The sequence below is a fragment of the Gouania willdenowi genome, chromosome 12 (genome assembly GCF_900634775.1).
Source record: "Gouania willdenowi chromosome 12, fGouWil2.1, whole genome shotgun sequence".
Classification (NCBI taxonomy): Eukaryota; Metazoa; Chordata; class Actinopteri; order Blenniiformes; family Gobiesocidae; genus Gouania; species Gouania willdenowi.
In genome coordinates this window covers 4,678,494-4,692,917 of record NC_041055.1, presented here as the reverse complement: position 1 = coordinate 4,692,917, position 14,424 = coordinate 4,678,494, and the positions used below count along the sequence as shown (strand labels likewise).

Below are 14,424 nucleotides of genomic sequence, written 5' to 3'. Positions count from 1 at the left end.
TTTTTTTAAAAAAAATAATGAATTATACTAAATATTCTATCTATCTATAAAGCAAGGAATCTCTGTCTGTGTGTGTGTAGCTCATATATCTCTGCGAATCAGGCTCAGATTGTCCTGAGACTTTCAACATGGCTACAGCTTGGTTCAAAGGTGTGCATGCAACGTCGGATTTGTTTGGACTTGCAATGATTACCGGGAGGAGGCGCTGTGGTGGCCCGGGGCTGGGGTGCCATGTGTATGTGTGTATGTGATTCAGAATAAAATTTGCATTAGGAATTACGTAAGTGTTTACACGGTCAGTTTAAAGAGGATTTCACTTTTATTCTGAATTTAAGAGGAATTAAAACTCCCATGTAAACCAGCCATGAAAAAGCTACTGAACCTCCCACTTTTCTATAGCAAGACATACTTCCTACGGGCACTGCACTAGTACGGATGCTGGTCATATAATTAGAATATCATTAAAAAGTTGATTTATTTCAGTAATTCCATTGAAAAAGTGAAACTTGTATAATGTATACATTAATTTCATGCAGACTGACATATTTCAAGTGTTTACTTCTTTTAATGTTGATGATTATAACTGACAACTAATGAAAACCCCAAATTGAGTATCTCAGAAAATTAGAATATTGTGGAGAGGTTCAATATTGAAGACACCTGGTGCACCTGCAAAGGCCTTTAAATGTTCTCCAGTCTAGTTCTGTAGGCTACACAATCATGGAGAAGACTGCTGACCTGACAGTTTTCCAAAAGACGACCATTGACATCTTGCACAAGGAGGGAAAGACACAAAAGGTCATGGCTCAAGAGGCAGGATGTTCACAGTGCTCTGTGTCCAAACACATGAATAGAGAGGTGGAGGGAAGGAAAAGATGTGGTAGATAAAAGTGTACAAGCAATAGTGATAGCCACGCCCTGGAGAGGAATGTGAAACAAAACCCATTCAAAAATGTGGAGGAGATTCACAAAGAGTGGACTGTAGCTGGAGTCAGTGCTTCAAGAACCACCAGACGTATGTAAGACATGGGTTTCAGCTGTCACATTCCTTGTGCAAGAGACAGCGTCAGAAGCGTCTCGCCTGGGCTAAAGACAAAAAGGACTGGACTGCTGGTGAGCGGTCCAAAGTTAAGTTCTCTGAGCAAAGTACATTTTACATGTCCTTTAGAAATCAAGGTCCCAGAGTCTGGAGGAAGAGAGGAGAGGCACAGAATCCATGTTGCTTGAGGTCGACTGTAAAGTTTCCACAGTCAGTGATGGTTTGAGGTGCCATGTCATGTGCTGGTCCACTGTGTTTCCTTAGTTCCAAGGTCAACGCAGCTGTCTACCAGGAAGTTTCCTTCCTGCTTCCTGCTGCTGACCAACTTTATGGAGATGCAGATTTCATTTTCCAACAGGACTTGGCACATGCACACAGTGCCAAAGCTACCATTACCTGGTTTAAGGACCATGGTATCCCTGTTCTTGATTGGCCAGCAAACTGGCCTAACCTTTACCCCATAAAATAAATCTATGGGGTACAGTGAAGAGGAAGATGTGAAACACCAGATCAGATCAACCTGGGCTCTCATAACACCTGAGCAGTACCACAGACTGTTCCACTCCATGCCACGCCACGTTGTTGCAGTAATTCAGGCAAAAGGAGCCTCAACTAAGTATTGAGTGCTGTACATGTTCATACTTTTCAGTTGGCCAACATTTCTTGAAATCTTTTTTTTTTTGTATCGGTCTGAAGTAATGTTCTAATTTTCTGAGATTCTGAATTTGGGATTTTCAATAGTTGTCAGTCATAATCATCAAAATTAAAACAAATAAACTTTTGAAATATGTCAGTCTGTGTGTAATGAATGAATATAATATACAAGTTTCACGTTTTTGAATGGAATTACTGAAATAAATCAACTTTTTCACCTGTATAATATGAATAATGATAATAAAGGTGTGACGTTGACAGAGCTCGCACAGATAACTAAAATGACGTCAGTGGCGGTGGGCGGAGCTTCTGTAGGCACTATGGCTTCGGTGGGGACGGAGGTGAGTGAGCTTCATCTACACTCAGCTTCTTCGGCTTCCCCTGCTGCTTTCCCCGCTGTGTGAATGGTTCGAGTCTCCGCTTCCACACCGCCTCTCTAGGATTGTATTCAAGCCGCCGGCTCAAAGGTGTCCGTTTGCCGTGAGATTCATCGCTGGCAGCTCGGGAATCTTTTGCTTTTGTGCTGGACCGGAGGGCAGGCGAATGTGCAGGAAGATGCTGCGCCCCGGAATCTGAATGGTCAGTGTGGGCACAGGCGTTCGTGCTGCGCCGGCGTAGCGGATCTGCTGGTTTCCGTGTTACTTGGTGTCTCACATTGTGTCTCTAATCGTGTTTTCGAGTTGAATAAAGCGGGTGAGGCAATTCCAGGCCGTAGATTCATCATTGTTTTCATCATTAAGACACTCCGGTTTGTATGAGATTTAAAATAGTGTGAGTAATTTAATCTTTATTTATCAAACGCCCGCTATTGACACGGACGGAAGTCGCTCACCGGGTTTCCTGGAAACCATAAGATCCAAAGCAGCATAATTTAGCCATACATTGTCCTGGCTGGTGTCTTATGTCCTGTCTGTGCAGTTTTAGCGGGTAACGATAATTTGCAAACCATAAAATTGACGATTTTTCGCAGTTTTTCGGCAGCTTTGTGTTAGCCGTGCCGGTTATCAGCACGGCTAGCTGTTAGCCGCTGTTGTTTAGCATGTTAGCTGTGATGCTAGTTAACGGGCAGGGTACGCTGTTTGATCCATGGACCGAGTGATTGGGTGCTGTGGTGGTTATTTACAGACTGTACTGATATTGATCATTAATAACGTTATGGCTATGGAAGCTGTTGGAGATGCTACTGGGAGAAGTGGAGTAGTGTAGTGGTGCTACCTGCCTCTGAACTCCTTCCTTTACAGTACACACACATATGGCGCCAGTGCTGATCTGCTCTCATGTGTTTGAGTTGCACTTTATTTTACATTAGAATACGATGTAATACATTTATAAAATGTAAACTAAGGATGTCATCATAGTTTTAGTTCAGGAAGATGGGCAAATCTGGCATATCTTGATTGAATAGTTTGTGTCCTAGTTTCTTGAGTTGTCATCGTTAAAATAAGGTTTGTTGTCACTGATGGAATTTATTAGCGGTGTCCCGGTACAACTTTTCTACTTACCGATATTGCTGCCTTGAGAATTGGCCGATACTGATATCGATTCGATGCAATATCAATACGAAACATGTAGGGATGTCCCGATACAACTTTTTCATTTCCGATATGGTACCGATATTGCAGCCTTGCGTATCGCCCGATACCAATATTGATCCGATGTGATATCAACGTGAATCATACAACCATTTATAACTTTTTTTTCTTTTCTTTTATTTAAACAAAAAAAATTATAATTTATTTTGTAGTGTGGAATGTTAGAAAAGTCTTTATCAAGTGATGTTATTCAAACAGAACAATAGTCAGCAACAGTAGGTATGAGAAAAACTGACCCATCTATTATTAACCAATTGGTTACATAAATTTTAACCTTCAACATAATATCTACAGTATTCTACAATTGAATAAAAGAAATAAAAAATGAATTCGGGGAAGAAAAAAAATCAGAAATTTGAATCCAATATTTGTTTTCAGGCTTATATCGGACCAATATCGATATCCACTATCCAATATTGGGTCCACAGAGACAACAATAAAATACGGAAACAGAACAGACAATCACATCAACTATAATGTCAAATTACAAATACAATTAATTATGTAGCCGATGTAAAAATAAACATTAAGAAATATTAAGACACTAATAATCCTCATGAATAAAAATAAATACAATTCATTGTGACAAAGCTAACACATATAAATGCAATTTTTTTTTAGTTAACAGGTGTGCAAATAGACAGAAATATCAAATCTAATAATAATTGCACTTTTTTAAAAAAAAAACTCAGACGGTTAAATCTTGCACAAAACCTTGTGATGAAATCTCACTATATGATGGACTTCACCTTCTGAAATATAACCTCACTGATATTTTCACCATTTTTTCACCATAAAACAGCTCATCTAATGTCTAGCGTAGCAAAATTAGCAAACATCGAATCTTCATCAGTTCTTCAGCAGAGAAATATTCATTAATACTAAGCTTGTCCTGATATTGATATCGGTCCGATATCAGCCAGAAAACGAGTATCGTATTTTATCGGACTGCATCTAAAATCTCTGATATAAGCCTTCCGATAAGTTTTTGTTGTTTTGCCCTCAGTTGTTCCCACCATGTACTGACAGTAAAAAATAACTGAAGTGAACTTGAATTGTTGACTATTGTTTTCTGTTTGAGTAATATCACTTGATCAAACCTTTTCTAACATTCCTCACTACAAAAAAAGTACTAAAAGTATGTATGATTCATGCTGATATTGTATCGAATCGATATCGATACCAGCCAATATTCAAGGCTGCAATATCGGTACCGCATCGTAAGTGAAAAGTTGTATCGGGACATCCCTTATTAATACCAATTGTTACTGACTTACTCGTATTAACCATGGTTGGCATGATTTCAGGAGGTTTAATAGCTAGTGTTGACATCAGATTAGGGAAATCTGATGAAATGGAAATTGATAAACTTACTGACGTGGAAATCTGTATACTTCAAAAAAGGAATTTGGGAAATTTTAAAATGGAAATTCCGAGCCTGTAAACTTGAAACACTGAACTAGAGGCCTGGATTAGTACGTGATCATTAGTTCCCTTGGCTGACATTGTCTGTTGATTATTTTTTTACAACAAGCTATGCTGTTGGGTGTGAGCCCTCGAGAAGGCGTGTTGTATGTTGTAGTTTTTCAGGATTCCTCTTTGCTCTACCCTCTGAAGCTGGTCAAACTGGAAACCTGATCTAGGTAACGTATAGGCAAATACTTTCATCTATATGAGGAAGAATAAGTTCAAAGACTTGACGCACAGGTGGTTCTTCGTGCATCGGTGAATCTTTCCTTTGATTTTTTTTTTTTATGGTTCTCTGAAAAATCTTCTATTCTGGACTCTTGGAGCACTAACACGTGGGTTTGTATCTGTGCATTCATTGGTTAATAATATAATATTGTTGAAATAACTGCTCTGCTTTACATCCAGAAAGATAAATGACCAGATTTCTGAATAAAATATTTCTGTTTTTCGACTTGCGCACTGCAGTTTTTTCCATTAAAGGGGAAGTTGCGATTGTCGGGACTGGGGCTTCCAATCACCATTTCAAGTTTTTCCAAATGTTATTTCTGCTTGTACCCATCCCTATATTATTTCAATTTTAACAGCTTTCCCTTATTTGACATACTTACTGATGGGGATGGGTACTTTTCACATTTGAACGATACTCAGTTCCTGGAAATTGGTATGGGTACACAGCGGTACCAATTTTTTGTACTTTTGTATGTGTTTGTGTGGTAATAAATGATAAATAATAGAATCTCAAAAATTTTCAATTTACCGTGTTTATTTCTCATAAAAATAAATGAACTTTAACAAATGTATAAAATATCAAGCCAATATCAAACTGTTTGTATTGTAGCAACATTTGTTTCACAAATTTATCCATCAGTCGTACGTTTTTCAGCCAATACTGAACCCGCGTTGCGCTCTTGTGCGTGCAATGTTGTGTTCAGGTATTGCGTGGAAAATTACCCACTCTACCACTCCCTCACAGCAGTTTAGGTGCAAAACATGGTACCGTTTGATTTGACGTGAATTAGTACCAGGTAGTGCCGAAGGAATTCAGTCGGTACCCGAAAAATTACAGATTTTGGTACCCATCCCTACTTACTGACATACTGAACGTCCCAAAATCAAGCCAAATATGGTCAATAGAGATTAATTCCTCAAATCCCGCGAGATCGAACGGGACCAACCAGTCTCACAGGATTTCTTTGCGTGATATTTTGCGCTACATATGAGAAGTCTGTTTGTTTGAGAGCCCGACAGATATGGGATGAAACAAAATGCGACTAAATCAAAATAAGAAACTTTCATTAATAACACTGTCAACATAAGGACTGTAAAGCCACTTAGAAATAAGAAAAGGAAAACTTCTTCAAACTGTATTTCCAGACAACAATGTATGGTCATAAAAAAAATATTCAAAAATAAAGTTGCTTAAATCTCAAACAGTAAACATGTGTAAATCATAAAAAATGGCAAAATATAACTGTAAACAATGAACTGGTTGCTTCCTCCACTGTGTAATGTTGTAATTAATACTACCGATTCAAAAGTGGCAAAATATGGTAAAAATACCTGATGATTCTTATCTCCACAAACATGGAGGTGAGGGTATCGATGTCGTAGAATAACTATTTTTGTTTTAGCTTTAATAGGAAACATATGTTTGGCAACCGTAGCTATCAAAGCAGAAGTTGCAGCTCGTCGAATTAGACTAAGGTGTGTTTATTGTTGTGTGTAAAGATGTAAACACCCTGGACTGATCTCCAGTCCATCTGCTTTATGCACATTTTTAACTTTACAGATCACGTCTACCTTTTTAGCTTCATTGTCAAGTCGACCTCCACCCTCTCTTGGTATCAGATGTTCCCTGTATGTGTGTCTGTGTTATTAGTCGGTTGTGTGTGTGTCAGAAAGGCTCTTCTGAACTCTCCCTTGTGTCCATAGCAACAGTAGCTACTAGAAATCTGAGCCACGTATTTGTGTTGTTTTTGGGACGTTAAGCATTTTTTTTAACCTTTTGATGCATAGGGTATAGTTTGAGACGGGCTTCTAAAATGATGAGGGAAATGATCTCATAGTTTACATGTACTGTAAGGTGATTGATGATTGGTTGGTTCCGTAGCTTCTGCATTGTGCTCTGCTATTGGTGAAGGAATCCAGATGAGATTAAACTCATGTTGTCAACTAACGTTCATGAATTCTGCGATAAACTCTTGAAAACAATGTTTTCCCTTCATCTGATGGTTCATCGTTCTGTCCACTTGTTCAGTAATCACCATTATTTCCTAAGAATAGCTAAATATGATGATGAGTAGTGTTCATTTGTTGATTATACGTTGAAACACAAGTTGTGTTCTAATTAGGTAGGGGTGCCGACAGATGGGGCAAACAGGTCACGTGACCAGCGCGGTGAATGAGCATGTGGAGAGCGAAAGAAAAGGGGGGGAACAGTGTGTTCAACACACACACTCTCTCTCTCCCACCCTCCCTCTCTGAAGGCTTTCCTCCTCTGAGGAGGCCATGTGAAGAAAGCATGGACGATGACTCCTTGAAGGACACAATGACACACGTTAGCTCAGCGCTCTTTGGCTTTTGTTGCATTTTACTGGCTGTTGGGTTCATTGAGGTCTTGTTGCATCTTCTCCTTGACGCTGTTGTCTGGTTCGTATCAGGAACTAACGGTAACTGCTCTGGAATCTAGAAGATCGAAAGACTCTTCCACTAATGAGTCTGGTCTTTATCAACTGAAGTGCTGTAAGGAGGATGTTTTAGATCTTATTGGCTTCTGGTAAATGATGACTTTATTAAAACTGTCAACAGTAATGTAAATCTAAAGCTCTGTTTATGCTTTTCTCTTCGATCCCAATGATAAGGTCAATAACAGCTGATGTATGTGATGGCAACATGTGGCCCTAGAAGCTGGTAATTCTTAGCAAGTGTGACATGATCATCATTTATTTACCTTAATTATTTATTTATTAGTCTTAATGGGATCCTCCATTGTTTTTACAAATGTGGCCTAAAACCTTTGAAATACACTTATTAGAAGATCTATGCCTAACTAAACACATTGTTTTGCACCATATTTATTTTATTAACTTTAAAATAATGGGACTACTTTACAGTTTACTTTACAGCCTGTATTCCGCCATCTTGAAATCACGTGATTGATGATGTCACACAGCCCCACTACCTGTGAACATCCCTTTTTTTTCTATTGGAGTGAAACATTTAGCAGCTTTTTTGGTCAAAATGCCAATTTGTGCTCCTTTTGTTTGCTCTAAATCAGGGATGCACAATACGTCAATCGCGATTTACCGGTCATTCGCAGAGGCATTTTGTGTCGATTGTGCATGTGGGCCGCAAGACCTCCTAAATGAATGAGAACGGCACAGTCACATTTACCAGAAATGAAGCCTAACAACTCAGCTTTTGACCTCAGTTTGAGGGGGCGTGCACAAAACTGTTAATTTACAACCTCTAATGCTGCGTTCACACCGGATGCATCAAGAAATGTCTGTATGTCCAGATTGCATACAAAGTCAATGGATAAATGCGTCCCAGATGCGAAATCCTTCCTGTGCGGTGATGCGGTCCGATCTGCACGTTAAGTGCGTTGGCCGTGCTAGCGCGTTGGTCGTGCGAGCGCGCTCCCGATTTTACGCATATCCGCACATTCGCAAGAGTTGAAAATATTGAACTCCTGCCACTGTTTCGCAAGAGTTGAAAATATTGAACTCCTGCGACTGTTTCTCATGACTAAAGCCAATCAGAGTCTTTGTTGATGATGATGTCAGGCCATCAACACGGACACCGGTCTGTTCACCCATTCAGCCATGGAGTAGAAGCTGTGTGTGACCACCTGGAGCTGTATGACACGGCCTTTATAACTGGGACCGGACTAGGAAGGATTTGGCGTGGAGGAGAATCGGCAAGGAGGTGGTAGTAGCAGGTAAAAGTTCTCTCTGTAGTTTTCATCTTTGAAAGTCGGCACTGAGCTAGGATAGCATTAGCCGCTAATCACACCAGCTTTTTTCACTGGTGGTTTATGTTTGTGAGAGGAGAAAAAGGAGCGCAGCTCCTCGCGTCAGCAGGCAATGAAACTCACTGAGTTGGATGTGTCGCTGGTGGGCGGGGCTTCGCTTCAGACGTGCGTATGAAGCGAATGGGGACTTTTGATCCTGCGGACCCTGCGGTACGTTTCGTGCAGCAGAGGCGTCCGGTGCCGCAGAAGACGCATTCGGCGTGAACACAGCATAATAATGAGTAGAAGGCCACCCTCCTTCAGCCCAGAGACACTCACACCGACCTGTCACCTGACCAGGTACATTTATCAGTATCTTCAGAAAAACCTACGTATGTGGAAGCAATGGCAGTTCTTCTAATGAACAAAGTGAGCTACAAATACTGAGTCTCTGTGTGCTACAGACTGGCACCACTAAATGTGCTTTTTATTGTGGGTCTTTGATGAAGTGAGCAGCTGTGTTTGGGGCTTTGCATTTTCAAAATATAATTTTTTTCAGTTGTATTTGAATCAAACCTTGTTTTTAAGTGTCACTGTTTCAATATTATTTTAGCATTTAGATACAAAGAAGTGGAACAAACTTCAGCAGAGCTGAAGTCAGCATCCAATGTAAACATTTTTATATCCAAGTTAAAGGCGTTTCTTTTTCTCTAGTGCGTATGACTGAGAGGGAGATTTGTCATGTTTTTACTGCTGAGTTTAAATGTTTTTACTGCTGATTTAATGTTCTTATTGATTTTAAATCTGAATGTTTTCCGATGCACTGTTTAATCACGTAAAGCACAATTAATTCAATTGCCTTGTGTATGAAATGTGCTATACAAACACATTTGCATTGCCTGCCTAATATTATACAAATATTGAATAATACTTTAATAATTATAATAGGAATAATAATATGATACTAATAATTGCAGTAGTGTAAATATTACAATCTATATATTTACAATTATAACCCCCTCCAACACAGTAGATCGTGAAGAGTGGTCAGTGGTAAAAAGTAGCTTGCGAGCTGAAAATGTGTGTGCACCCCTTCTCTAAATAATCACTAAATGTTAAAGATACCGATATAAACTTCTTTTTGTTTACCAAAAGAGGATAAAAAACAACTGTTCCATCTCTGCAGTTTGGTAGTAGACAATAAAGCAGAGAAGAAGCGCTCTTCTAAGGGGCCTTTACTCTCCCTTAAACAGTGCGCAGCTGATACTCTGGTGGCTGAAGTTAGCGAGTAAATCAAGGACTGTTTAAAGACTTCTACCCAAAAGGACTTCTATCCTCATGGTTGTGTCTTCAACACACCCCATGCCTTTTGGGCCATTTTCGGCCAAAAATTTTTTGGTGGCCGGAATTTTGGTGCATCGCTAATGTTTCCAGGCGAGTGGGGGTGTATGACATCATCAATCACGTGATTTCAAGATGATGGAACACAGTCCTATTTTTTAAAAGTTAACAAAATGAATATGATGCAAAATAATTTGTTTTGTTAAGCATATATCTTCTAATAAGTACATTTCAAAGGTTTAAGGCCACATTTGTAAAACTGGAGGATTTAGATATAATGTATTTAACATTCCTGGTTCACGACTACACTTTGGTTTCTTTGTTGAATGAAGAGTAAAAAAAATAGTTTCAACCAAAAATGCAAATATGAGTCCTTTGCAGATCATTTCCTATTGAGTTTGCATTCTTGCCACTACTTTGTTTTTGTATTTTTCCATTGCTATAAGCTTTGCTCGGATAATGAAGACTTCAATAAAACACTTTTAGCTTTGTGTTTTTGAACTTTAAACTGCAGTAAAGTTTAGTTTTATCACTATGCTTGGCTTGGTGTGGCTTGAGATCCTTGCATTTATTCTGTTTTGGTGGAAGTAACAATATTTAAACTCTTACTTTCAAATTAAAAGCTCATTTTCGGAGACTTCATTTTGATTTAAGCTTTACTTTTTCGACTTAGATTTTGATTTTATTTGCAATAATTCCCAGTTCAAGGGAATACCTTCCAGTGGGTGGCGCTATAGGTGTAAATCCACGATATCATGCCCCCTATATTTAAATCATTCTGTTTTTCCTGCTGAGTAGACAATTGTGATGTTTGTTTTAATTTGTGTGGGATGTCTTCAGTAATTCAACTATTAAACAACCAGATTTATGATTTAAGTGGCAACCACGTTAACTGGTGACCGACTTCCGATGCCTACTTGCTTTCACTTATGCAGTTTTAATTGTTAGTATGTGTGAGTAGTACAACGTGAGGAGTCACCGTACCACTGGTGGAAGTCGGTGACCAGTTGAAACATGACATTGGATTCCTAGTTACCAGTCTGATCTCATTTCAGAAAAGTCCGTCATATTGCGAGTTTGAGCGCGAGATTCATATTTCCTATTTCTGTCTTTATCCACTTGTGAATGGGTAAAAACCACGGGTGTGCATTGCCATTAACTTGAAGATACGATTTGCATGTCACGTTATGATATATCCCGATACTAAAAAATACGATATACAGCGTGATATATCGCAATATCAATAATTACTCATTTAATCTTTCCCACTACAAAATGGTATGAAATTCAGTTTATTATTTTTTTTAACTTGCGAGAACAAGTAAATGGCAACCAACTGTAATTCATGAACTAGTAATATAAAAAGCATGTTTCATCTATTTATTTTTTCATCTGTTTTATTTATTTTAGTTTTATCATACTGTCAAATTACATTTTTCAAAATTCTTAAAAATAAGTAACCACATCCATCTATAAAAGTGCCCAGTATGTTTTATGTAAATAAAGTGTATTGCCCAATAAAATCTACGTTAACGGAATTGTGGGCGGAATCACGGAAATAACCAATGAAAACGGTTAAACGCGGAAATGGACAGAATCGGCATGAAACGCTGTCTCAGTGAGGCAAGGAACGTTTTTTTTTTTATGGGGAAATGTTTCGGGGAGCGCTCATTAGGTGCACCGCCCTCCCCCCTTTTGTCCTGGCTGCAGTAATTTCCACCTAAACCACCACAAACGCCGTCTAAACTGCCAAAAAACTCCTAAATACATTGCCACCAGTGCCCGTTTAACTTTGCGGTGCCTGTAAAACTCTGTTCGTTTCTCGTGTAGCGCTACATCACTCCGTGAAAACATGATCAGCTTCACCTGCTCAGAGCGTTTAAACAACATCTCATCTGTGTTACAGAAGATCCAAGGAAAAGTCTGATGTGGTTCACTGACACATCGTGACCTGGCGTTTACGTGCTATGCATATGTTAGCGCAATTAAATATTTTTTGTTAAAAACCATGATTTAAAAAAAAAAAAGTTTTGGACATTTTTTTTAATAATTCTTTAATCGCGTTGTGAAAGATGGCGATATATTGCCTAATGGTTTTTTTTCTTACACCCATAGTAAAAACCTTTGGACATGTATTCTGTCATTGCAATTTCGGTTTGATTTTGTTGAAAAAAATCTAAACAAAAAAAAAACTATTGCAGTTACTGTTTCAGGAAGTGAATTTTGTAATTTCCGTCAGTTTTCCACGATCATGGAAAGTTGGAGGCCCTTTACTTGTCATAATTACCTAGCATTGTTTTGGCTAAATTTCCGCAGAGATGACTTCTGATTGGCTCGTCTAACTCTGACAACATGCTTCTTTCACATTTGCGTCTACATCGAAATTAGCCACGGATTGGATGAAATTTCTTCCTATTGGTTCATTTTTGTTTTGAATGGCATTTTCTGTGTTTTTGTACCATAATGTTTTTGTCAGTTTAATTCATTCATTCATTCACATTTAGTCTACGTGTAGTTTTAGTCAGGTGAAAAACAATGCTTTAGCTGAGGAAATGATCACTGATAACTTCTGCTATTATAGAACATTGTTAGTGATTTCTTGAGTATTCGGATAATGTAACATGTCTGAGGTGTTGCTATTGTAGTTGCTGACTGCGTCCCTAGTTTTTTATGTTTTGGTCTGACTTTGTTTTCTGTCCCCTTGGACCAGATCTAAAGATAGGTCACATTATTATGAATGGCCACAGTGACGTAGCAGTTTCACACGGCCTTGCAGGGATAATGAAAGATTGAGCTATTGAATTTATTTACAGCAGCAGAACTGTTTTTTGATCTCTGTTGGCTGTCAGTCTTGCACCAATGGCACCTTGTGGTTTGCTCCAACATGTTTCCAAGCTTTAGATCAGTTCTCCCAGCCTCTGTAACACATTTAAAGCCTCTCTCTCCAGCCTCCATGCCTCCATCCTTGATCTTCCAGATCCCTTTGAGTCCCCATCTAGTGGAATGGCTGCGTTCTTTCAGCCGGTTGCGAAATGGCGGAGATCTGCTGACAGCCTTCTGTGTGTCCCTCCCTTCCCCCCATTCTCCTTTCTGCTCTCCAGTGTCTGTTCCACTGCTCACCACTAGGGGGAGGACTGAGGCTGGTGTGTACAAGTAGTCTTAGTAAAGGAAGCAATAAATCAATGGAACAAACGACTTGTGTCCACTCACTGATGTTGTCCTCCTTGGAACTGGTATCGTGTCCCTCACTAGATGTTCTTTGGCAAACGATTGATTTCTCTAATGACTCGACCACATTTAGATCTCACCTTGTTGTTTCTGAGCAGAGAATCCAGAGGCCTTGCCCACAGTGTGTGAGAACGGGTGGTTTTTGTAACAGAGGCGTTGGTTTGCAGGCAGATCAGGATTCAGGCTCACCAGGAAAGCTGACAGAAAGACTTGTGGAGGCTCAATCTCAGCGACTGTGTGTGTTTCTGTGACGACGAAGCTCTCATTGGTCTCTGTCCCTGGTGAGGCTTTTAGATGAGCTCAGATAAAGAGGAGATGTTTCTGACACCAACCAGCAAATGCTGACTTTTCCTTTCCCCTTTCAGTCACTGTTCAGTCTTTGTTTAAGGTCGAGCCGACCTCGGTCAGAATGCTTGAGCTCAGTGAGACAGACCAAGATGGACGAATGTGCAACAGAAGGAAGCTGCTTTGAGAGGCCCTTATTATAGAGAGCAAAGATCTGGATTCCCGACGTCCCCGTCCCCATCCCCCCCTCCTCTGCAGGGCTTTTGTTCCCTTCAGGCTGTTTCTGGAGGGTCTCCTGTGGGTCGGCGAGGAAGAGACTCATGGTCCTTTTCCTGGTGCTACCTCTGTAATCATGCTAAACTAGTTATCGGGTTTGATTTCATCTGATTTGTTGGTTGGATGATAGTCAAGTGCAAAGTGTTTGCTTTCAATCAATCTCTGTAACTGTGGGTTATCAATCAAGTTTCATTGAAATGGAAATTCAAAAAGTGATAATAAAGCATTTTCCACGTTGATGTTTGTACAGAGAAGAAATGCAACTGATGACAGGAATGATGGGTATGTCGGTGAGGGACTTCTGAGGAGAATTGTTGATTTCTTTGTGGATTGATTCAGTGAATAAAAGCACTGAGGTACAGTATGTTGGATCTCTTCTACATGTAGAAATAAAATCATGTTATTTACGTCGTATTATAGTGATTAAGGAGCGTTTTGAACTATGTTCAAAAATCACTGACACTTGGACTGATTTAAAAAGAAATATGCAGTGACAGCTTTAGTGAGAACTACACGGGGGAACAGAGCTGGGACCACAGTAACAAAGGTTACTATTAGTAACACACTACGTCGTCATGGATTGAAAT

General features: G+C 39.4%; 1 pseudogene; it reads left to right on the top strand.

The window, feature by feature from the left end:
- Positions 1-1,993: 1,993 nt before the first annotated feature.
- Positions 1,994-14,424, top strand: part of LOC114473669 (histone-lysine N-methyltransferase EHMT1-like) — a 45,673-nt pseudogene continuing 33,242 nt past the window's right edge.